Raw genomic sequence first — 25285 nt, 5'->3', positions numbered from 1 at the left:
TAATCTTGAGTGAGGAAAACCCATTAATTTCATTGTAAGTGAAGAACAAGCATTTTTAGTTCCATTCCATTGTATTTTTAAGTGCGAAACAAGTATTTGTAAAAGTTATAATTCCATAGTTTCAAATAAGAGGATAACATGTACAAAATTATGCCTATATATACAGCCGCAAACGGGCACACTGCCTATGTCAAGTTAAAACCGAACCGGTTCACAAAGACGAAAAAAGCTCCGCGTGTTTTATTTTTATCTTGGGCCGATTCACCATCAATCCAGCAACACCAAGCAAACCTGCAGAAGCCTTCAACAATCCGCATCAAGATCAGCAGCAGTGGCTTACGCGACATTCTCTTCAACATCCAACAATTCCTATGATAGCCACCGGCTAACTTATCCATGGTCCATCGAGGAGTTAAAAGGAGCAGCGATTTATCAGACAAGGTAAAATTTTTGTTATAACTTTTTTCCCCAATGTAAATTGCAAGTTAAAAAAGAAATAGCAACCACGTGCAGACACACACAAGTGCAAGTGCAAAAATACACTCTCACATACAGTTCACAATTTTAGCAACCACGTGCATACACACAAGTGCAAGTGCAAAAAAAAATACAATTTTCAACATTCAAACTAGCAACAAATAAGTGAATATTAGCAGTTACTCCTACAAAAATACATAAATAATAGGCGATCTTTATTAAATAAATTTACACTGAACTACATTTATACTGCTCCTCAAAGGCGTACTTTATTGCTACGAAGAACACATGCCAGTTATTATAGGCTTGCCTATATATAATATATATATATATATATATATATATATATATATATATTTATACACATTATCAACATACACATACACCCATTTATTTAAAAAAATTAATAAAAGTCAGTGCCTCTGACACCCACACTTACACTCACTTGCTTTTGAAAATTTTACATCAACTTTCACAACGAAATTTTATTATGAAATTTTATAAAGTCGGTCCCGCTGACAAAAAATTTCACAGCTACATTTTAAAATATAGCCAGTTATTTTGACACTTTTACAAAATTGGTCCCGCTGACAACAACATTCACAACGACATTTTAAAAACACACCAAGTTATTTTAAAATTTTATAAAGTCGGTTCCGCTGACAAAAAATTCACAACTACATTTTAAAATACATCCAGTTATTTTGAAAATTTTACGAAATCGGTCCCCGCTGACATAAACGTTCACAACTACATTTAAAAATACACCAAGTTATTTTGAAATTTTATAAAGTCGGTTCCGCTGACAAAAAATGCACAACTACATTTTAAAATACATACAAATTGATGTAATTTTAGATTTTTAAAAACATCTGGCAGCTTTAGGTATTTGGTACTTATTAGTATTTTTCCATTTGAATCGAAAAAATACATCGATTAGTTAAAAGAGCATATTTGGATAGATAATCTTTCGATAATAGTCTAGTTTTTTGGTACTTATTAGTATTTTGGTCAAAAAAGCATATTTGGAGAGATAATCTTTCGATAATAGTCTAGTTTTTTGTTTTAGCTTCCATGAAAAGTTTCTACCATTTCTTAGCATTTTTCAAAGGCTAGTTAGCTTTTAGTCGACCCAAAGAGTTGGCAACACTGACGATTGCAAATGGCGGTGAGCCACCATTATTTTTTGGCAATGGCCGGTGTTCTGCACAGTGGGCCAGTAAGTTAATTTGGTTGACAAACATAGTTTATTTCCTTCCACATATACATATACCTAGGAAGCAAAAATAATTTCTTTAAGATTAAACTTTTTAATTGTTTTGAAAATTTATTTTTTTTTCACAAGGCTATTGAAATCAGTCTGTTACTCAATCTGTTTTAGAGATAGTTAAAACTTGTAGTCGAGTTTTCAAAAATATAGTTTCGAGATAAGCGCGTTTAAAGTTTCCGGTGCAGCCAGATCGCTGTCATTAAAAAACTATCTTAGAAACGACCTTGTCGCTTTTTAAAGATATTTTGGCCATTGTAAACTAACGATAAGGCAAAAAAAAATCTATTTAAAAAAAATTAGCCCTGTAAAAATTTGTATTCCCTTGCAGAGGGTATTATAATTTTGGTCAGAATTTTGTAACGCATTAAAGGAGACGTTTCCGACCCCATAAAGTATATATATTCCTGATCAGAACCACTAGGAGAGTCGATCTAGCCATGTCCGTCTGTCTGTCTGTTTCAATACCGCTTACCAGCTGTGTAATAACCAGAGCTGTGCCTATAAACATCTTATAATTAATAATGCTAGTACCATTTATTATTGCATCAATTAAAAAATGTTACCAAAGTAAAATATAGTCAGATTTTTCAAAAGTAATGCCAACATTCAAATATTTTATATCACAAGTTTTGGGAAATCTAATGAAATATCGTTTTAGTAGTGTTAGCGTTTGCTAACCCATTGATTGAAGAAAAAGCATTTTGTAAATATTAATTCAATATTTTAATTGTAATCTTGAGTGAGGAAAACCCATTAATTTCATTGTAAGTGAAGAACAAGCATTTTTAGTTCCATTCCATTGTATTTTTAAGTGCGAAACAAGTATTTGTAAAAGTTATAATTCCATAGTTTCAAATAAGAGGATAACATGTACAAAATTATGCCTATATATACATCCGCAAACGGGCACTCTGCCTATGTCAAGTTAAAACCGAACCGTGTTCACAAAGACGAAAAAAGCTCCGCGTGTTTTATTTTTATCTTGGGCCGATTCACCATCAATCCAGAAAGACCAAGCAAACCTGCAGAAGCCTTCAACAATCCGCATCAAGATCAGCAGCAGTGGCGTCTGCGACATTCTCTTCAACATCCAACAAATCTTACGATAGCCACCGGCTAACTTATCCATGGTCCATCGAGGAGTTAAAAGAAGCAGCGAATTATCAGACAAGGTAAAATTTTTGTTATAACTTTTTTCCCCAATGTAAATTGCAAGTTAAAAAAGAAATAGCAACCACGTGCAGACACACACAAGTGCAAGTGCAAAAATACACTCTCACATACAGTTCACAATTTTAGCATCCACGTGCTTACACACAAGTGCAAGTGCAAAAGAAAATACAATTTTCAACACTCAAACTAGCAACAAATAAGTGAATATTAGCAGTAACTCCTACAAAATACATAAATAATAGGCGATCTATATTAAATAAATTTACACTAAACTACATTTATACTGCTCCTTAAAGGCGTACCTTATTGCTACGAAGAACACATGCCAGTTATTATAGGCTTGCCTATATATATATATATATATATATTTCTACACATTATCAACATATACATATACCCATTTTTTTAAAAAAATTAATAAAGTCAGTGCCTCTGACACCCACACTTACACTCACTTGCTTTGAAAATTTTACATTAACTTTCACAACGAAATTTTAAAACACATTAAGTTATTATGAAATTTTATTAAGTCGGTCCCGCTGACAAAAAATTTCACGGCTACATTATAAAATATAGCCAGTTATTTTGACACTTTTACAAAATTGGTCCCGCTGACAACAACATTCACAACGACATTTTAAAACACACCAAATCATTTTAAAATTTTATAAAGTCGGTTCCGCTGACAAAAAATTCACAACTACGTTTTAAAATACATCCAGTTATTTTGAAAATTTTACTAAATCGGTCCCCGCTGATATAAACGTTCACAACTACATTTAAATTGATGTAATTTTAGATTTTAAAAACATCTGGCATCTTTAGGTACTTGGTACTTATTTTAAAATACAGCCAGTTATTTTGACTCTTTTACAAAATTGGTCCCGCTGACAACAACATTCACAACGACATGGAAAAAATGCACGGAGGTGAATAGAATATTTTGAAAATAAGGCACTTGTATCATTGAAAAATCTTTTGGATCATACATCATCCCGCATTCTTGAATTGCAACTCGAGGTCTGAGAAGCACTTCCCAACGTGGTTCATTGCAAGATATTCTTCTGCTTCGTCCGGCCAGAGTTTATACAAATAGAGTTTCCAGATCCACGATAGTCCTTCAATTGACAGTTCACTGTTTGTTGACAAATGAAACGCAACAAATTATTTATTATTATTTATTATTATTATTATCTGTTAGATTTTGCCGCCCATTGAAGATCGAATTCATTAAGGAAACTACTTCTCTTATATTAAAAGAAAATGAAAATTTGGATACCCAAAAAAAAAAAAAGTATATTGGCACTAATAGATGGTAAGGACAAAAAAAAAACCTTCCCTGTCCCTAGTACCGCCATAATTAAGCTCCATTATCAAACTTGGACTTAATATCCTACTAAAATTTTTCGGCAAGTTGTCCTCCAAAAGAGTTTTGAATAATGCAATCTGAAAATAAAATAATCAATATAATTTTGAAATATTAATGTGGAGAAAGCTGATTTCCTGTTTACGAAAAGTTTTACTTTTTTGGAGAGAAATGTTTAGACTTTTTACATATTTACATATTTTAGTTCATTCCCAGTTATTTGGGAGTCGACTTCCTTGAGCTGTTCAAACAAAGTTAAGGGGAATTGGGGAAACAATTTAGTTTCTGCCGGTCCCATCTTCTTTAAAATCGCCAACATTTGGCAGTTTGTTTCGAGCATAGCCGTCATTAGGCTTTTCACCTCTACGACCTCCCCCTTTAGCTCTCGGATCTCCCTTTCCGGCATTTAACTTCCTTGAGTTGTTCAAAGGAAGTCAAAGGGAATTGGGGAAGCAATTTAGTATCTTCTTTAATATCGCCAACATTTGAATTGGCTTCTAGCATAGTAGCCGTCATAAGGCTTTTCACCTCCACGACCTCCCCCTTTAGCTCTCGGATTTCCATTTCCGGCATTTTAACTCTTACCTCGACCTCCAAAGAGGAAGAGGAAGAGGGTGCCGCCTCGAGGGGAACTGGGGTGAAAGTAAACTTGGGCATATACAAATATTGCTTAAATTAGTAATAGTTTTATGGATTATTACATTTACTTAATTACTTTAACTTAATAATACTTGCTAAACTGTAAATAGTGATAGTAGATAGTAGGTATTTTGTAAAAAGCCGTACCTAAGCTTTGTCATTGTCTCCAAAAGTTTTTTTAAATTATATAGTTATTTTTATGCTAATTATGGTTTGTCTCGCGCGAATCCCAGGCGTAAGTCGTATAAGGCACGAATACGCGAAAGATAAATGGATTCGGGGAAAATTGTGAGAAATAAATAATTTTTTAAAAATGCTTTTAATTTATAAATTAATTAACAGTGTGTAAAAAAGGAGTTAATTCTACTTTGTCATTGAAGGGAATGTAAACATATTTATAACATATTTGGTCAACAGAAAATGATTCTACTTCACTGTTCACATTACAATCAGTGAGGAGAATACCCAAAGATAAACTTAAGACTGGTGTGTCAAAAAAACTATATATATTTGAAAATCTGTGGCCTTCAACAAAGAAACCATTATCTTTTTTAAACAATTTCGAAATTTTAAAATGGGATATTAGGTTTGATGCAATAAATATTGTTCGGCATCTTGATAGAAATCATAAAATAACTAAATTAATATTTCCAAATCTATTAGTTTTTTCTTGTACAGTTTTTGTACACAGACAATTTTGTTTCTATTTGTTCCAAAATGATCTTCGATTTCTTGACGCTTCGTTTAACTTTTTGTAAGAAATTTTCAAATTTATACGCTGTAAAGAATTTATGTGCCCACACCCAGAGAAATAGTAGACTTATTTTTAGGCTATGCATTACCTAAAAAATTCAATATGGACTAAAATTTCAGATTTAGGTGTCGCATTACCTAAAAGTCTCATAATAAGAGGATAACATGTACAAAATTATGCCTATATATACAGCCGCAAACGGGCACTCTGCCTATGTCAAGTTAAAACCGAACCGGTTCACAAAGACGAAAAAAGCTCCGCGTGTTTTATTTTTATCTTGGGCCGATTCACCATCAATCCAGCAACACCAAGCAAACCTGCAGAAGCCTTCAACAATCCGCATCAAGATCAGCAGCATTGGCTTACGCGACATTCTCTTCAACATCCAACAATTCCTATGATAGCCACCGGCTAACTTATCCATGGTCCATCGAGGAGTTAAAAGGAGCAGCGATTTATCAGACAAGGTAAAATTTTTGTTATAACTTTTTTCCCCAATGTAAATTGCAAGTTAAAAAAGAAATAGCAACCACGTGCAGACACACACAAGTGCAAGTGCAAAAATACACTCTCACATACAGTTCACAATTTTAGCAACCACGTGCATACACACAAGTGCAAGTGCAAAAAAAAATACAATTTTCAACATTCAAACTAGCAACAAATAAGTGAATATAAGCAGTTACTCCTACAAAAATACATAAATAATAGGCGATCTATATTAAATAAATTTACACTGAACTACATTTATACTGCTCCTCAAAGGCGTACTTTATTGCTACGAAGAACACATGCCAGTTATTATAGGCTTGCCTATATATAATATATATATATATATATATATATATATATATTTATACACATTATCAACATACACATACACCCATTTATTTAAAAAAATTAATAAAGTCAGTGCCTCTGACACCCACACTTACACTCACTTGCTTTTGAAAATTTTACATCAACTTTCACAACGAAATTTAAACACATTAAGTTATTAGGAAATTTTATAAAGTCGGTCCCGCTGACAAAAAATTTCACAGCTACATTTTAAAATATAGCCAGTTATTTTGACACTTTTACAAAATTGGTCCCGCTGACAACAACATTCACAACGACATTTTAAAACACACCAAGTTATTTTAAAATTTTATAAAGTCGGTTCCGCTGACAAAAAATTCACAACTACATTTTAAAATACATCCAGTTATTTTGAAAATTTTACGAAATCGGTCCCCGCTGACATAAACGTTCACAACTACATTTAAAAATACACCAAGTTATTTTGAAATTTTATAAAGTCGGTTCCGCTGACAAAAAATGCACAACTACATTTTAAAATACATACAAATTGATGTAATTTTAGATTTTTAAAAACATCTGGCAGCTTTAGGTATTTGGTACTTATTAGTATTTTTCCATTTGAATCGAAAAAAATACATCGATTAGTTAAAAGAGCATATTTGGATAGATAATCTTTCGATAATAGTCTAGTTTTTTGGTACTTATTAGTATTTTGGTCAAAAAAGCATATTTGGAGAGATAATCTTTCGATAATAGTCTAGTTTTTTGTTTTAGCTTCCATGAAAAGTTTCTACCATTTCTTAGCATTTTTCAAAGGCTAGTTAGCTTTTAGTCGACCCAAAGAGTTGGCAACACTGACGATTGCAAATGGCGGTGAGCCACCATTATTTTTTGGCAATGGCCGGTGTTCTGCACAGTGGGCCAGTAAGTTAATTTGGTTGACAAACATAGTTTATTTCCTTCCACATATACATATACCTAGGAAGCAAAAAATAATTTCTTTAAGATTAAACTTTTTAATTGTTTTGAAAATTTATTTTTTTTTCACAAGGCTATTGAAATCAGTCTGTTACTCAATCTGTTTTAGAGATAGTTAAAACTTGTAGTCGAGTTTTCAAAAATATAGTTTCGAGATAAGCGCGTTTAAAGTTTCCGGTGCAGCCAGATCGCTGTCATTAAAAAACTATCTTAGAAACGACCTTGTCGCTTTTTAAAGATATTTTGGCCATTGTAAACTAACGATAAGGCAAAAAAAATCTATTTAAAAAAAATTAGCCCTGTAAAAATTTGTATTCCCTTGCAGAGGGTATTATAATTTTGGTCAGAATTTTGTAACGCATTAAAGGAGACGTTTCCGACCCCATAAAGTATATATATTCCTGATCAGAACCACTAGGAGAGTCGATCTAGCCATGTCCGTCTGTCTGTCTGTTTCAATACCGCTTACCAGCTGTGTAATAACCAGAGCTGTGCCTATAAACATCTTATAATTAATAATGCTAGTACCATTTTTATTACATTCTCAATTAAAAAATGTTACCAAAGTAAAATATCGTCAGATTTTTCAAAAGTAATGCCAACATTCAAATATTTTATATCACAAGTTTTGGGAAATCTAATGAATTATCGTTTTAGTAGTGTTAGCGTTTGCTAACCCATTGATTGAAGAAAAAGCATTTTGTAAATATTAATTCAATATATTAATTGTAATCTTGAGTGAGGAAAACCCATTAATTTCATTGTAAGTGAAGAACAAGCATTTTTAGTTCCATTCCATTGTATTTTTAAGTGCGAAACAAGTATTTGTAAAAGTTATAATTCCATAGTTTCAAATAAGAGGATAACATGTACAAAATTATGCCTATATATACAGCCGCAAACGGGCACACTGCCTATGTCAAGTTAAAACCGAACCGGTTCACAAAGACGAAAAAAGCTCCGCGTGTTTTATTTTTATCTTGGGCCGATTCACCATCAATCCAGCAACACCAAGCAAACCTGCAGAAGCCTTCAACAATCCGCATCAAGATCAGCAGCAGTGGCTTACGCGACATTCTCTTCAACATCCAACAATTCCTATGATAGCCACCGGCTAACTTATCCATGGTCCATCGAGGAGTTAAAAGGAGCAGCGATTTATCAGACAAGGTAAAATTTTTGTTATAACTTTTTTCCCCAATGTAAATTGCAAGTTAAAAAAGAAATAGCAACCACGTGCAGACACACACAAGTGCAAGTGCAAAAATACACTCTCACATACAGTTCACAATTTTAGCAACCACGTGCATACACACAAGTGCAAGTGCAAAAAAAAATACAATTTTCAACATTCAAACTAGCAACAAATAAGTGAATATTAGCAGTTACTCCTACAAAAATACATAAATAATAGGCGATCTATATTAAATAAATTTACACTGAACTACATTTATACTGCTCCTCAAAGGCGTACCTTATTGCTACGAAGAACACATGCCAGTTATTATAGGCTTGCCTATATATAATAATATATATATATATATATATATATATATATATATATATATTTATACACATTATCAACATACACATACACCCATTTATTTAAAAAAAATTAATAAAGTCAGTGCCTCTGACACCCACACTTACACTCACTTGCTTTTGAAAATTTTACATCAACTTTCACAACGAAATTTTATTATGAAATTTTATAAAGTCGGTCCCGCTGACAAAAAATTTCACAGCTACATTTTAAAATATAGCCAGTTATTTTGACACTTTTACAAAATTGGTCCCGCTGACAACAACATTCACAACGACATTTTAAAACACACCAAGTTATTTTAAAATTTTATAAAGTCGGTTCCGCTGACAAAAAATTCACAACTACATTTTAAAATACATCCAGTTATTTTGAAAATTTTACGAAATCGGTCCCCGCTGACATAAACGTTCACAACTACATTTAAAAATACACCAAGTTATTTTGAAATTTTATAAAGTCGGTTCCGCTGACAAAAAATGCACAACTACATTTTAAAATACATACAAATTGATGTAATTTTAGATTTTTAAAAACATCTGGCAGCTTTAGGTATTTGGTACTTATTAGTATTTTTCCATTTGAATCGAAAAAATACATCGATTAGTTAAAAGAGCATATTTGGATAGATAATCTTTCGATAATAGTCTAGTTTTTTGGTACTTATTAGTATTTTGGTCAAAAAAGCATATTTGGAGAGATAATCTTTCGATAATAGTCTAGTTTTTTGTTTTAGCTTCCATGAAAAGTTTCTACCATTTCTTAGCATTTTTCAAAGGCTAGTTAGCTTTTAGTCGACCCAAAGAGTTGGCAACACTGACGATTGCAAATGGCGGTGAGCCACCATTATTTTTTGGCAATGGCCGGTGTTCTGCACAGTGGGCCAGTAAGTTAATTTGGTTGACAAACATAGTTTATTTCCTTCCACATATACATATACCTAGGAAGCAAAAAATAATTTCTTTAAGATTAAACTTTTTAATTGTTTTGAAAATTTATTTTTTTTTTCACAAGGCTATTGAAATCAGTCTGTTACTCAATCTGTTTTAGAGATAGTTAAAACTTGTAGTCGAGTTTTCAAAAATATAGTTTCGAGATAAGCGCGTTTAAAGTTTCCGGTGCAGCCAGATCGCTGTCATTAAAAAACTATCTTAGAAACGACCTTGTCGCTTTTAAAGATATTATTGGCCATTGTAAACTAACGATAAGGCAAAAAAAATCTATTTAAAAAAAATTAGCCCTGTAAAAATTTGTATTCCCTTGCAGAGGGTATTATAATTTTGGTCAGAATTTTGTAACGCATTAAAGGAGACGTTTCCGACCCCATAAAGTATATATATTCCTGATCAGAACCACTAGGAGAGTCGATCTAGCCATGTCCGTCTGTCTGTCTGTTTCAATACCGCTTACCAGCTGTGTAATAACCAGAGCTGTGCCTATAAACATCTTATAATTAATAATGCTAGTACCATTTTTATTACATTCTCAATTAAAAAATGTTACCAAAGTAAAATATCGTCAGATTTTTCAAAAGTAATGCCAACATTCAAATATTTTATATCACAAGTTTTGGGAAATCTAATGAAATATCGTTTTAGTAGTGTTAGCGTTTGCTAACCCATTGATTGAAGAAAAAGCATTTTGTAAATATTAATTCAATATTTTAATTGTAATCTTGAGTGAGGAAAACCCATTAATTTCATTGTAAGTGAAGAACAAGCATTTTTAGTTCCATTCCATTGTATTTTTAAGTGCGAAACAAGTATTTGTAAAAGTTATAATTCCATAGTTTCAAATAAGAGGATAACATGTACAAAATTATGCCTATATATACAGCCGCAAACGGGCACTCTGCCTATGTCAAGTTAAAACCGAACCGGTTCACAAAGACGAAAAAAGCTCCGCGTGTTTTATTTTTATCTTGGGCCGATTCACCATCAATCCAGCAACACCAAGCAAACCTGCAGAAGCCTTCAACAATCCGCATCAAGATCAGCAGCATTGGCTTACGCGACATTCTCTTCAACATCCAATCAATTCCTATGATAGCCACCGGCTAACTTATCCATGGTCCATCGAGGAGTTAAAAGGAGCAGCGATTTATCAGACAAGGTAAAATTTTTGTTATAACTTTTTTCCCCAATGTAAATTGCAAGTTAAAAAAGAAATAGCAACCACGTGCAGACACACACAAGTGCAAGTGCAAAAATACACTCTCACATACAGTTCACAATTTTAGCAACCACGTGCATACACACAAGTGCAAGTGCAAAAAAAAATACAATTTTCAACATTCAAACTAGCAACAAATAAGTGAATATTAGCAGTTACTCCTACAAAAATACATAAATAATAGGCGATCTATATTAAATAAATTTACACTGAACTACATTTATACTGCTCCTCAAAGGCGTACCTTATTGCTACGAAGAACACATGCCAGTTATTATAGGCTTGCCTATATATAATAATATATATATATATATAATAATATATATATATATATATATATATATATATATTTATACACATTATCAACATACACATACACCCATTTATTTAAAAAAAATTAATAAAGTCAGTGCCTCTGACACCCACACTTACACTCACTTTCTTTTGAAAATTTTACATCAACTTTCACAACGAAATTTTAAAACACATTAAGTTATTAGGAAATTTTATAAAGTCGGTCCCGCTGACAAAAAATATAGTTTCGAGATAAGCGCGTTTAAAGTTTCCGGTGCAGCCAGATCGCTGTCATTAAAAAACTATCTTAGAAACGACCTTGTCGCTTTTAAAAGATATTTTTGCCATTGTAAACTAACGATAAGGCAAAAAAAATCAATTTAAAAAAAAATAGCCCTGTAAAAATTTGTATTCCCTTGCAGAGGGTATTATAATTTTGGTCAGAATTTTGTAACGCATTAAAGGAGACGTTCCCGACCCCATAAAGTATATATATTCCTGATCAGAACCACTAGGAGATTCGATCTAGCCATGTCCGTCTGTCTGTCTGTTTCAATACCGCTTACCAGCTGTGTAAAAACCAGCGCTGTGCCTATAAACATCTTATAAATAATAATGCTAGTACCATTTTTATTACACTCTCAATTAAAAAATGTTACCAAATAAAATATCGTCAGATTTTTCAAAACTAATGCCAACATTCAAATATTTTATATCACAAGTTTTGGGAAATCTAATGAAATATCGTTTTAGTAGTGTTAGCGTTTGCTAACCCATTGATTGAAGAAAAAGCATTTTGTAAATATTAATTCAATATTTTAATTGTAATCTTGAGTGAGGAAAACCCATTAATTTCATTGTAAGTGAAGAACAAGCATTTTTAGTTCCATTCCATTGTATTTTTAAGTGCAAAACAAGTATTTGTAAAAGTTATAATTCCATAGTTTCAAATAAGAGGATAACATGTACAAAATTATGCCTATATATACAGCCGCAAACGGGCACTCTGCCTATGTCAAGTTAAAACCGAACCGGTTCACAAAGACGAAAAAAGCTCCGCGTGTTTTATTTTTATCTTGGGCCGATTCACCATCAATCCAGCAACACCAAGCAAACCTGCAGAAGCCTTCAACAATCCGCATCAAGATCAGCAGCATTGGCTTACGCGACATTCTCTTCAACATCCAACAATTCCTATGATAGCCACCGGCTAACTTATCCATGGTCCATCGAGGAGTTAAAAGGAGCAGCGATTTATCAGACAAGGTAAAATTTTTGTTATAACTTTTTTCCCCAATGTAAATTGCAAGTTAAAAAAGAAATAGCAACCCACGTGCAGACACACACAAGTGCAAGTGCAAAAATACACTCTCACATACAGTTCACAATTTTAGCAACCACGTGCATACACACAAGTGCAAGTGCAAAAAAAAATACAATTTTCAACATTCAAACTAGCAACAAATAAGTGAATATTAGCAGTTACTCCTACAAAAATACATAAATAATAGGCGATCTATATTAAATAAATTTACACTGAACTACATTTATACTGCTCCTCAAAGGCGTACCTTATTGCTACGAAGAACACATGCCAGTTATTATAGGCTTGCCTATATATAATAATATATATATATATATATATATTTATACACATTATCAACATACACATACACCCATTTATTTAAAAAAAATTAATAAAGTCAGTGCCTCTGACACCCACACTTACACTCACTTGCTTTTGAAAATTTTACATCAACTTTCACAACGAAATTTTATTATGAAATTTTATAAAGTCGGTCCCGCTGACAAAAAATTTCACAGCTACATTTTAAAATATAGCCAGTATTTTGACACTTTTACAAAATTGGTCCCGCTGACAACAACATTCACAACGACATTTTAAAACACACCAAGTTATTTTAAAATTTTATAAAGTCGGTTCCGCTGACAAAAAATTCACAACTACATTTTAAATACATCCAGTTATTTTGACACTTTTACAAAATTGGTCCCGCTGACAACAACATTCACAACGACATTTTAAAACACACCAAGTTATTTTAAAATTTATAAAGTCGGTTCCGCTGACAAAAAATTCACAACTACATTTTAAAAATACATCCAGTTATTTTGAAAATTTTACGAAATCGGTCCCCGCTGACATAAACGTTCACAACTACATTTAAAAATACACCAAGTTATTTTGAAATTTTATAAAGTCGGTTCCGCTGACAAAAAATGCACAACTACATTTTAAAATACATACAAATTGATGTAATTTTAGATTTTTAAAACATCTGGCAGCTTTAGGTATTTGGTACTTATTAGTATTTTTCCATTTGAATCGAAAAAATACATCGATTAGTTAAAAGAGCATATTTGGATAGATAATCTTTCGATAATAGTCTAGTTTTTTGGTACTTATTAGTATTTTGGTCAAAAAAGCATATTTGGAGAGATAATCTTTCGATAATAGTCTAGTTTTTTGTTTTAGCTTCCATGAAAAGTTTCTACCATTTCTTAGCATTTTTCAAAGGCTAGTTAGCTTTTAGTCGACCCAAAGAGTTGGCAACACTGACGATTGCAAATGGCGGTGAGCCACCATTATTTTTTGGCAATGGCCGGTGTTCTGCACAGTGGGCCAGTAAGTTAATTTGGTTGACAAACATAGTTTATTTCCTTCCACATATACATATACCTAGGAAGCAAAAAATAATTTCTTTAAGATTAAACTTTTTAATTGTTTTGAAAATTTATTTTTTTTTCACAAGGCTATTGAAATCAGTCTGTTACTCAATCTGTTTTAGAGATAGTTAAAACTTGTAGTCGAGTTTTCAAAACTATAGTTTCGAGATAAGCGCGTTTAAAGTTTCCGGTGCAGCCAGATCGCTGTCATTAAAAAACTATCTTAGAAACGACCTTGTCGCTTTTTAAAGATATTTTGGCCATTGTAAACTAACGATAAGGCAAAAAAAATCTATTTAAAAAAAATTAGCCCTGTAAAAATTTGTATTCCCTTGCAGAGGGTATTATAATTTTGGTCAGAATTTTGTAACGCATTAAAGGAGACGTTTCCGACCCCATAAAGTATATATATTCCTGATCAGAACCACTAGGAGAGTCGATCTAGCCATGTCCGTCTGTCTGTCTGTTTCAATACCGCTTACCAGCTGTGTAATAACCAGAGCTGTGCCTATAAACATCTTATAATTAATAATGCTAGTACCATTTTTTATTACATTCTCAATTAAAAAATGTTACCAAAGTAAAATATCGTCAGATTTTTCAAAAGTAATGCCAACATTCAAATATTTTATATCACAAGTTTTGGGAAATCTAATGAAATATCGTTTTAGTAGTGTTAGCGTTTGCTGACCCATTGATTGAAGAAAAAGCATTTTGTAAATATTAATTCAATATTTAATTGTAATCTTGAGTGAGGAAAACCCATTAATTTCATTGTAAGTGAAGAACAAGCATTTTTAGTTCCATTCCATTGTATTTTTAAGTGCAAAACAAGTATTTGTAAAAGTTATAATTCCATAGTTTCAAATAAGAGGATAACATGTACAAAATTATGCCTATATATACAGCCGCAAACGGGCACTCTGCCTATGTCAAGTTAAAACCGAACCGGTTCACAAAGACGAAAAAAGCTCCGCGTGTTTTATTTTTATCTTGGGCCGATTCACCATCAATCCAGCAACACCAAGCAAACCTGCAGAAGCCTTCAACAATCCGCATCAAGATCAGCAGCATTGGGTTACGCGACATTCTCTTCAACATCCAACAATTCCTATGATAGCCACCGGCTAACTTATCCATGGTCCATCGAGGAGTTAAAAGGAGCAGCGATTTATCAGACAAGGTAAATTTTTGTTATAACTTTTTTCCCCAATGTAAATTGCAAGTTAAAAAAAGAAATAGCAACCACGTGCAGACACACACAATTGCAAGTGCAAAAATACACTCTCACATACAGTTCACAATTTTAGCAACCACGTGCATACACACAAGTGCAAGTGCAAAAAAAAATACATTTTCAACATTCAAACTAGCAACAAATAAGTGAATATTAGCAGTTACTCCTACAAAAATACTAAATAATAGGCGATCTATATTAAATAATTTACACTGAACTACATTTATACTGCTCCTCAAAGGCGTACCTTATTGCTACGAAGAACACATGCCAGTTATTATAGGCTTGCCTATATAATAATATATATATATATATATATATATATATATATATATATATATATATATATATATATATATATATATATATATATATATATATATATATATATTATATATATATATATATATTATACACATATCAACATACACATACACCCATTTATTTAAAAAAAATTAATAAAGTCAGTGCCTCTGACACCCACACTTACACTCACTTGCTTTTGAAAATTTTACATCAACTTTCACAACGAAATTTTATTATGAAATTTTATAAAGTCGGTCCCGCTGACAAAAAATTTCACAGCTACATTTTAAAATATAGCCAGTTATTTTGACACTTTTACAAAATTGGTCCCGCTGACAACAACATTCACAACGACATTTTAAAACACACCAAGTTATTTTAAAATTTTATAAAGTCGGTTCCGCTGACAAAAAATTCACAACTACATTTTAAAATACATCCAGTTATTTTGAAAATTTTACGAAATCGGTCCCCGCTGACATAAACGTTCACAACTACATTTAAAAATACACCAAGTTATTTTGAAATTTTATAAAGTCGGTTCCGCTGACAAAAAATGCACAACTACATTTTAAAATACATACAAATTGATGTAATTTTAGATTTTTAAAAACATCTGGCAGCTTTAGGTATTTGGTACCTATTAGTATTTTTCCATTTGAATCGAAAAAATACATCGATTAGTTAAAAGAGCATATTTGGATAGATAATCTTTCGATAATAGTCTAGTTTTTTGGTACTTATTAGTATTTTGGTCAAAAAAGCATATTTGGAGAGATAATCTTTCGATAATAGTCTAGTTTTTTGTTTTAGCTTCCATGAAAAGTTTCTACCATTTCTTAGCATTTTTCAAAGGCTAGTTAGCTTTTAGTCGACCCAAAGAGTTGGCAACACTGACGATTGCAAATGGCGGTGAGCCACCATTATTTTTTGGCAATGGCCGGTGTTCTGCACAGTGGGCCAGTAAGTTAATTTGGTTGACAAACATAGTTTATTTCCTTCCACATATACATATACCTAGGAAGCAAAAAATAATTTCTTTAAGATTAAACTTTTTAATTGTTTTGAAAATTTATTTTTTTTTCACAAGGCTATTGAAATCAGTCTGTTACTCAATCTGTTTTAGAGATAGTTAAAACTTGTAGTCGAGTTTTCAAAAATATAGTTTCGAGATAAGCGCGTTTAAAGTTTCCGGTGCAGCCAGATCGCTGTCACTAAAAAACTATCTTAGAAACGACCTTGTCGCTTTTTAAAGATATTTTGGCCATTGTAAACTAACGATAAGGCAAAAAAAATCTATTTAAAAAAAATTAGCCCTGTAAAAATTTGTATTCCCTTGCAGAGGGTATTATAATTTTGGTCAGAATTTTGTAACGCATTAAAGGAGACGTTTCCGACCCCATAAAGTATATATATTCCTGATCAGAACCACTAGGAGAGTCGATCTAGCCATGTCCGTCTGTCTGTCTGTTTCAATACCGCTTACCAGCTGTGTAATAATCAGAGCTGTGCATATAAACATCTTATAATTAATAATGCTAGTACCATTTTTTATTACATTCTCAATTAAAAAATGTTACCAAAGTAAAATATCGTCAGATTTTTCAAAACTAATGCCAACATTCAAATATTTTATATCACAAGTTTTGGGAAAATTAATGAATTATCGTTTTAGTAGTGTTAGCGTTTGCTAACCCATTGATTGAAGAAAAAGCATTTTGTAAATATTAATTCAATATATTAATTGTAATCTTGAGTGAGGAAAACCCATTAATTTCATTGTAAGTGAAGAACAAGCATTTTTAGTTCCATTCCATTGTATTTTTAAGTGCAAAACAAGTATTTGTAAAAGTTATAATTCCATAGTTTCAAATAAGAGGATAACATGTACAAAATTATGCCTATATATACAGCCGCAAACGGGCACACTGCCTATGTCAAGTTAAAACCGAACCGGTTCACAAAGACGAAAAAAGCTCCGCGTGTTTTATTTTTATCTTGGGCCGATTCACCATCAATCCAGCAACACCAAGCAAACCTGCAGAAGCCTTCAACAATCCGCATCAAGATCAGCAGCATTGGCTTACGCGACATTCTCTTCAACATCCATCAATTCCTATGATAGCCACCGGCTAACTTATCCATGGTCCATCGAGGAGTTAAAAGGAGCAGCGATTTATCAGACAAGGTAAAATTTTTGTTATAACTTTTTTCCCCAATGTAAATTGCAAGTTAAAAAAGAAATAGCAACCACGTGCAGACACACACAAGTGCAAGTGCAAAAATACACTCTCACATACAGTTCACAATTTTAGCAACCACGTGCATACACACAAGTGCAAGTGCAAAAAAAAATACAATTTTCAACATTCAAACTAGCAACAAATAAGTGAATATTAGCAGTTACTCCTACAAAAATACATAAATAATAGGCGATCTATATTAAATAAATTTACACTGAACTACATTTATACTGCTCCTCAAAGGCGTACCTTATTGCTACGAAGAACACATGCCAGTTATTATAGGCTTGCCTATATATAATAATATATATATATATATATATATATATATATATATATATATATATATATATTTATACACATTATCAACATACACATACACCCATTTATTTAAAAAAAATTAATAAAGTCAGTGCCTCTGACACCCACACTTACACTCACTTTCTTTTGAAAATTTACATCAACTTTCACAACGAAATTTTAAAACACATTAAGTTATTAGGAAATTTTATAAAGTCGGTCCCGCTGACAAAAAATATAGTTTCGAGATAAGCGCGTTTAAAGTTTCCGGTGCAGCCAGATCGCTGTCATTAAAAAACTATCTTAGAAACGACCTTGTCGCTTTTAAAAGATATTTTTGCCATTGTAAACTAACGATAAGGCAAAAAAAATCAATTTAAAAAAAAAATAGCCCTGTAAAAATTTGTATTCCCTTGCAGAGGGTATTATAATTTTGGTCAGAATTTTGTAACGCATTAAAGGAGACGTTCCCGACCCCATAAAGTATATATATTCCTGATCAGAACCACTAGGAGAGTCGATCTAGCCATGTCCGTCTGTCTGTCTGTTTCAATACCGCTTACCAGCTGTGTAATAATCAGAGCTGTGCCTATAAACATCTTATAATTAATAATGCTAGTACCATTTTTATTACATTCTCAATTAAAAAATGTTACCAAAGTAAAATATCGTCAGATTTTTCAAAACTAATGCCAACATTCAAATATTTTATATCACAAGTTTTGGGAAAATTAATGAATTATCGTTTTAGTAGTGTTAGCGTTTGCTAACCCATTGATTGAAGAAAAAGCATTTTGTAAATATTAATTCAATATATTAATTGTAATCTTGAGTGAGGAAAACCCATTAATTTCATTGTAAGTGAAGAACAAGCATTTTTAGTTCCATTCCATTGTATTTTTAAGTGCAAAACAAGTATTTGTAAAAGTTATAATTCCATAGTTTCAAATAAGAGGATAACATGTACAAAATTATGCCTATATATACAGCCGCAAACGGGCACACTGCCTATGTCAAGTTAAAACCGAACCGGTTCACAAAGACGAAAAAAGCTCCGCGTGTTTTATTTTTATCTTGGGCCGATTCACCATCAATCCAGCAACACCAAGCAAACCTGCAGAAGCCTTCAACAATCCGCATCAAGATCAGCAGCATTGGGTTACGCGACATTCTCTTCAACATCCAACAATTCCTATGATAGCCACCGGCTAACTTATCCATGGTCCATCGAGGAGTTAAAAGGAGCAGCGATTTATCAGACAAAGTAAAATTTTTGTTATAACTTTTTTCCCCAATGTAAATTGCAAGTTAAAAAAGAAATAGCAACCACGTGCAGACACACACAAGTGCAAGTGCAAAAATACACTCTCGGCTCAAACATTACCCGCTAGTGTTGATACAAAAATAATAAATTAAATAAATTTCCACACCTTACAAAAAACTTAAAAATTTTAAATACCTTACATATAAATACACTGCACTACAAGAAAACCACTGCACCACAATGAAAATTACTCCTACAAAAATACATAAATAATAGGCGATCTATATTAAATAAATTTACACTGAACTACATTTATACTGCTCCTCAAAGGCGTACCTTATTGCTACGAAGAACACATGTCAGTTATTATAGGCTTGCCTATATATAAAATATATATATATATTTATACACATTATCTTCATACGCCCATTTATTTAAAAAAAAAATTAATAAAGTCAGTGCCTCTGACACCCACACTTACACTCACTTGCTTTTGAAAATTTTACATCAACTTTCACAACGAAATTTTATTATGAAATTTTATAAAGTCGGTCCCGCTGACAAAAAATTTCACAGCTACATTTTAAAATATAGCCAGTTATTTTGACACTTTTACAAAATTGGTCCCGCTGACAACAACATTCACAACGACATTTTAAAACACACCAAGTTATTTTAAAATTTTATAAAGTCGGTTCCGCTGACAAAAAATTCACAACTACATTTTAAAATACATCCAGTTATTTTGAAAATTTTACGAAATCGGTCCCCGCTGACATAAACGTTCACAACTACATTTAAAAATACACCAAGTTATTTTGAAATTTTATAAAGTCGGTTCCGCTGACAAAAAATGCACAACTACATTTTAAAATACATACAAATTGATGTAATTTTAGATTTTTAAAAACATCTGGCAGCTTTAGGTATTTGGTACTTATTAGTATTTTTCCATTTGAATCGAAAAAATACATCGATTAGTTAAAAGAGCATATTTGGATAGATAATCTTTCGATAATAGTCTAGTTTTTTGGTACTTATTAGTATTTTGGTCAAAAAGCATATTTGGAGAGATAATCTTTCGATAATAGTCTAGTTTTTTGTTTTAGCTTCCATGAAAAGTTTCTACCATTTCTTAGCATTTTTCAAAGGCTAGTTAGCTTTTAGTCGACCCAAAGAGTTGGCAACACTGACGATTGCAAATGGCGGTGAGCCACCATTATTTTTTGGCAATGGCCGGTGTTCTGCACAGTGGGCCAGTAAGTTAATTTGGTTGACAAACATAGTTTATTTCCTTCCACATATACATATACCTAGGAAGCAAAAAATAATTTCTTTAAGATTAAACTTTTTAATTGTTTTGAAAATTTATTTTTTTTTCACAAGGCTATTGAAATCAGTCTGTTACTCAATCTGTTTTAGAGATAGTTAAAACTTGTAGTCGAGTTTTCAAAAATATAGTTTCGAGATAAGCGCGTTTAAAGTTTCCGGTGCAGCCAGATCGCTGTCATTAAAAAACTATCTTAGAAACGACCTTGTCGCTTTTTAAAGATATTTTGGCCATTGTAAACTAACGATAAGGCAAAAAAAATCTATTTAGTTTATTTCCTTCCACATATACATATACCTAGGAAGCAAAAAATAATTTCTTTAAGATTAAACTTTTTAATTGTTTTGAAAATTTATTTTTTTTTCACAAGGCTATTGAAATCAGTCTGTTACTCAATCTGTTTTAGAGATAGTTAAAACTTGTAGTCGAGTTTTCAAAAATATAGTTTCGAGATAAGCGCGTTTAAAGTTTCCGGTGCAGCCAGATCGCTGTCATTAAAAAACTATCTTAGAAACGACCTTGTCGCTTTTTAAAGATATTTTGGCCATTGTAAACTAACGATAAGGCAAAAAAAATCTATTTAAAAAAAATTAGCCCTGTAAAAATTTGTATTCCCTTGCAGAGGGTATTATAATTTTGGTCAGAATTTTGTAACGCATTAAAGGAGACGTTTCCGACCCCATAAAGTATATATATTCCTGATCAGAACCACTAGGAGAGTCGATCTAGCCATGTCCGTCTGTCTGTCTGTTTCAATACCGCTTACCAGCTGTGTAATAATCAGAGCTGTGCCTATAAACATCTTATAATTAATAATGCTAGTACCATTTTTTATTACATTCTCAATTAAAAAATGTTACCAAAGTAAAATATCGTCAGATTTTTCAAAACTAATGCCAACATTCAAATATTTTATATCACAAGTTTTGGGAAAATTAATGAATTATCGTTTTAGTAGTGTTAGCGTTTGCTAACCCATTGATTGAAGAAAAAGCATTTTGTAAATATTAATTCAATATATTAATTGTAATCTTGAGTGAGGAAAACCCATTAATTTCATTGTAAGTGAAGAACAAGCATTTTTAGTTCCATTCCATTGTATTTTTAAGTGCAAAACAAGTATTTGTAAAAGTTATAATTCCATAGTTTCAAATAAGAGGATAACATGTACAAAATTATGCCTATATATACAGCCGCAAACGGGCACACTGCCTATGTCAAGTTAAAACCGAACCGGTTCACAAAGACGAAAAAAGCTCCGCGTGTTTTATTTTTATCTTGGGCCGATTCACCATCAATCCAGCAACACCAAGCAAACCTGCAGAAGCCTTCAACAATCCGCATCAAGATCAGCAGCATTGGGTTACGCGACATTCTCTTCAACATCCAACAATTCCTATGATAGCCACCGGCTAACTTATCCATGGTCCATCGAGGAGTTAAAAGGAGCAGCGATTTATCAGACAAAGTAAAATTTTTGTTATAACTTTTTTCCCCAATGTAAATTGCAAGTTAAAAAAGAAATAGCAACCACGTGCAGACACACACAAGTGCAAGTGCAAAAATACACTCTCGGCTCAAACATTACCCGCTAGTGTTGATACAAAAATAATAAATTAAATAAATTTCCACACCTTACAAAAACTTAAAAATTTTAAATACCTTACATATAAATACACTGCACTACAAGAAAACCACTGCACCACAATGAAATTACTCCTACAAAAATACATAAATAATAGGCGATCTATATTAAATAAATTTACACTGAACTACATTTATACTGCTCCTCAAAGGCGTACCTTATTGCTACGAAGAACACATGTCAGTTATTATAGGCTTGCCTATATATAAAATATATATATATATATTTATACACATTATCTTCATACGCCCATTTATTTAAAAAAAAAATTAATAAAGTCAGTGCCTCTGACACCCACGCTTACACTCAATTGCTTTTGAACATTTTACATCAACTTTCACAACGAAATTTTAAAACACATTAAGTTATCATGAAATTTTATAAAGTCGGTCCCGCTGAAAAAAATTTCACAGCTACATTTTAAAATACAGCCAGTTATTTTGACTCTTTTACAAAATTGGTCGCGCTGACAACAACATTCACAACGACATGGAAAAAATGCACGGATGTGAATAGAATATTTTGAAAATAAGGCACTTGTATCATTGAAAAATCTTTTGGATCATACATCATCCCGCATTCTTGAATTGCAACTCGAGGTCTTAGAAGCACTTCCCAACGTGGTTCATTGCAAGATATTCTTCTGGTTCGTCCGGCCAGAGTTTATACAGAGTTTCCAGATCCACGATAGTCCTTCAATTGACAGTTCACTGTTTGTTACTACAATCGTCCCATTGAAATTGACAAATGAAACGCAACAAATTATTTATTATTATTTATTATTATTATTATCTGTTAGATTTTGCCGCCCATTGAAGATTGAATTCATTAAGGAAACTACTTCTCTTATATTAAAAGAAAATAAAAATTTGGATACCCAAAAAAAAAAAAAAAGTATATTGGCACTAATATATGGTAAAGGACAAAAAAACCTTCCCTGTACTTAATATCCTACTAAAATTTTTCGGCAAGTTGTCCTCCAAAAGAGTTTTGAATAATGCAATCTGAAAATAAAAATAATCAATATAATTTTGAAATATTAATGTGGAGAAAGCTGATTTCCTGTTTACGAAAAGTTTTACTTTTTGGAGAGAAATGTTTAGGCTTTTTGTAAAACACTTACATATTTGAGTTCATTCCCAGTTATTTGGGAGTCGACTTCCTTGAGCTGTTCAAACAAAGTTAAGGGGAATTGGGGAAACAATTTAGTTTCTGCCGGTCCCATCTTCTTTAAAATCGCCAACATTTGGCAGTTTGTTTCGAGCATAGCCGTCATTAGGCTTTTCACCTCTACGACCTCCCCCTTGAGCTCTCGGATCTCCCTTTCGAGCATTCTAACTCTTACCTCGACCCTCAAAGAGGAAGAGGGTGCCGCCTCGAGGGGAGCTGGGGTGAAAGCAAATTTGGGCATATGTGGATCCATTTTACTTAAAACGAAAAAAATTATGTTAGCAATTTTTTATAAAAACAACTTATTATTAACAACTTTGAAAAAGAAAATATTGCTTAAATTAGTAATAGTTTTATGGGTTAGTACATGCAAATTTTTATTTCTTGGTTAGAATGCTCACTATTACACGAATGCAAAAAGTTGAAAGATGGGCCAAAACACAATTGACAAAACGCCACAGATTAACTTTCAACTTTTAGCACTCTATACCTGGTTGGCCGACTTGATTATTGCAACTTCCTTTTTTACTTCCATTTGGCGGCAGCAGCAAATTAGGCAATTAAATTTGCAGAAACGTCTGGGGCAACTCAAGGAACGGCAGAAAATTTCCAGCGACGAAATATTGTTGAATTTAATTTTTTGGCCGAACCGACACGAATAAATTGGTTTTGGGTATTGTTGGTAATTTTTATAGTTTTTCACCGAAAAAGATTAAAACAACTCGCGAGCTCTACTGCTATCACGTCGGGGTCACCATGAAAATCTAATACTCTTTTGTATTAATAACGCGAAAACTTGTGACTGCAGTAGTTCGAGACGATTTATTTTGCGGAACATGTGAAGAAACTATTTCGAAAGCACGACGACGAAACGGAGTGGTTACAATGACGTTCGATTGATCACTAACTTTAATATTTCAATAATTTTTCTTAGAACCTAACTTATGCTACGGTGGCGGGAGACGGGCGAATTCGCAAGGGCGAACGGACGAAAGCTTATACAAATATTGCTTAAATTAGTAATAGTTTTATGGATTATTACATTTACTTAATTACTTTAACTTAATAATACTTGCTAAAATGTAAATAGTGATAGTAGATAGTAGGTATTTTGTAAAAGCCGTACCTAAGCTTTGTCATTGTCTCCAAAGTTTTTTTAAATTATATAGTTATTTTTAAGCTAATTATGGTTTGTCTCGCGCGAATCCCAGGCGTAAGTCGTATAACGCACGAATACGCGAAAGATAAATGGATTCGGGGAAAATTGTGAGAAATTAATAATTTTTTAAAATACTTTTAATTTATAAATTAATTAATAGTGTGTAAAAAAGGAGTTAATTCTACTTTGTCATTGAAGGGAATGTAAACATATTTATAACATATTTGGTCAACAGAAAATGATTCTACTTCACTGTTCACATTACAATCAGTGAGGAGAATACCCAAGATAAACTTAAGACTGGTGTGTCAAAAAAACTATATATATTTGAAAATCTGTGGCCTTCAACAAAGAAACCATTATCTTTTTTAAACAATTTCGAAATTTTAAATGGGATATTAGGTTTGATGCAATAAATATTGTTCGGCATCTTGATAGAAATCATAAAATAACTAAATTAATATTTCCAAATC

At 32.3% G+C, this 25285-nt stretch overlaps 1 long non-coding RNA gene across 3 annotated transcripts; it reads left to right on the top strand.

Moving 5' to 3' along the window:
* Positions 1-176: 176 nt before the first annotated feature.
* On the top strand, positions 177-24720 carry LOC128265850 (uncharacterized). Of its 3 annotated transcripts, XR_008268927.1 has the most exons (10): positions 177-441; positions 5872-6146; positions 8357-8631; positions 10841-11116; positions 12462-12736; positions 15067-15341; positions 17615-17889; positions 19234-19508; positions 22032-22306; positions 24588-24720. It is a non-coding gene; the product is annotated as an uncharacterized LOC128265850 (long non-coding RNA). The 3 variants fall into 3 exon arrangements; XR_008268926.1 differs by lacking the exon at positions 24588-24720 and having other exon boundaries at positions 22032-22458; XR_008268928.1 differs by lacking the exons at positions 19234-19508; positions 22032-22306 and having other exon boundaries at positions 24588-24691.
* The last annotated feature ends 565 nt before the right edge of the window (positions 24721-25285 follow it).

The sequence above is a fragment of the Drosophila gunungcola genome, unplaced genomic scaffold (assembly GCF_025200985.1).
Source record: "Drosophila gunungcola strain Sukarami unplaced genomic scaffold, Dgunungcola_SK_2 000164F, whole genome shotgun sequence".
In the NCBI taxonomy this organism is placed as follows: domain Eukaryota; kingdom Metazoa; phylum Arthropoda; class Insecta; order Diptera; family Drosophilidae; genus Drosophila; species Drosophila gunungcola.
Note: the sequence above shows the minus strand (reverse complement) of the source record. Positions and strands in the feature narration are given on the sequence as shown.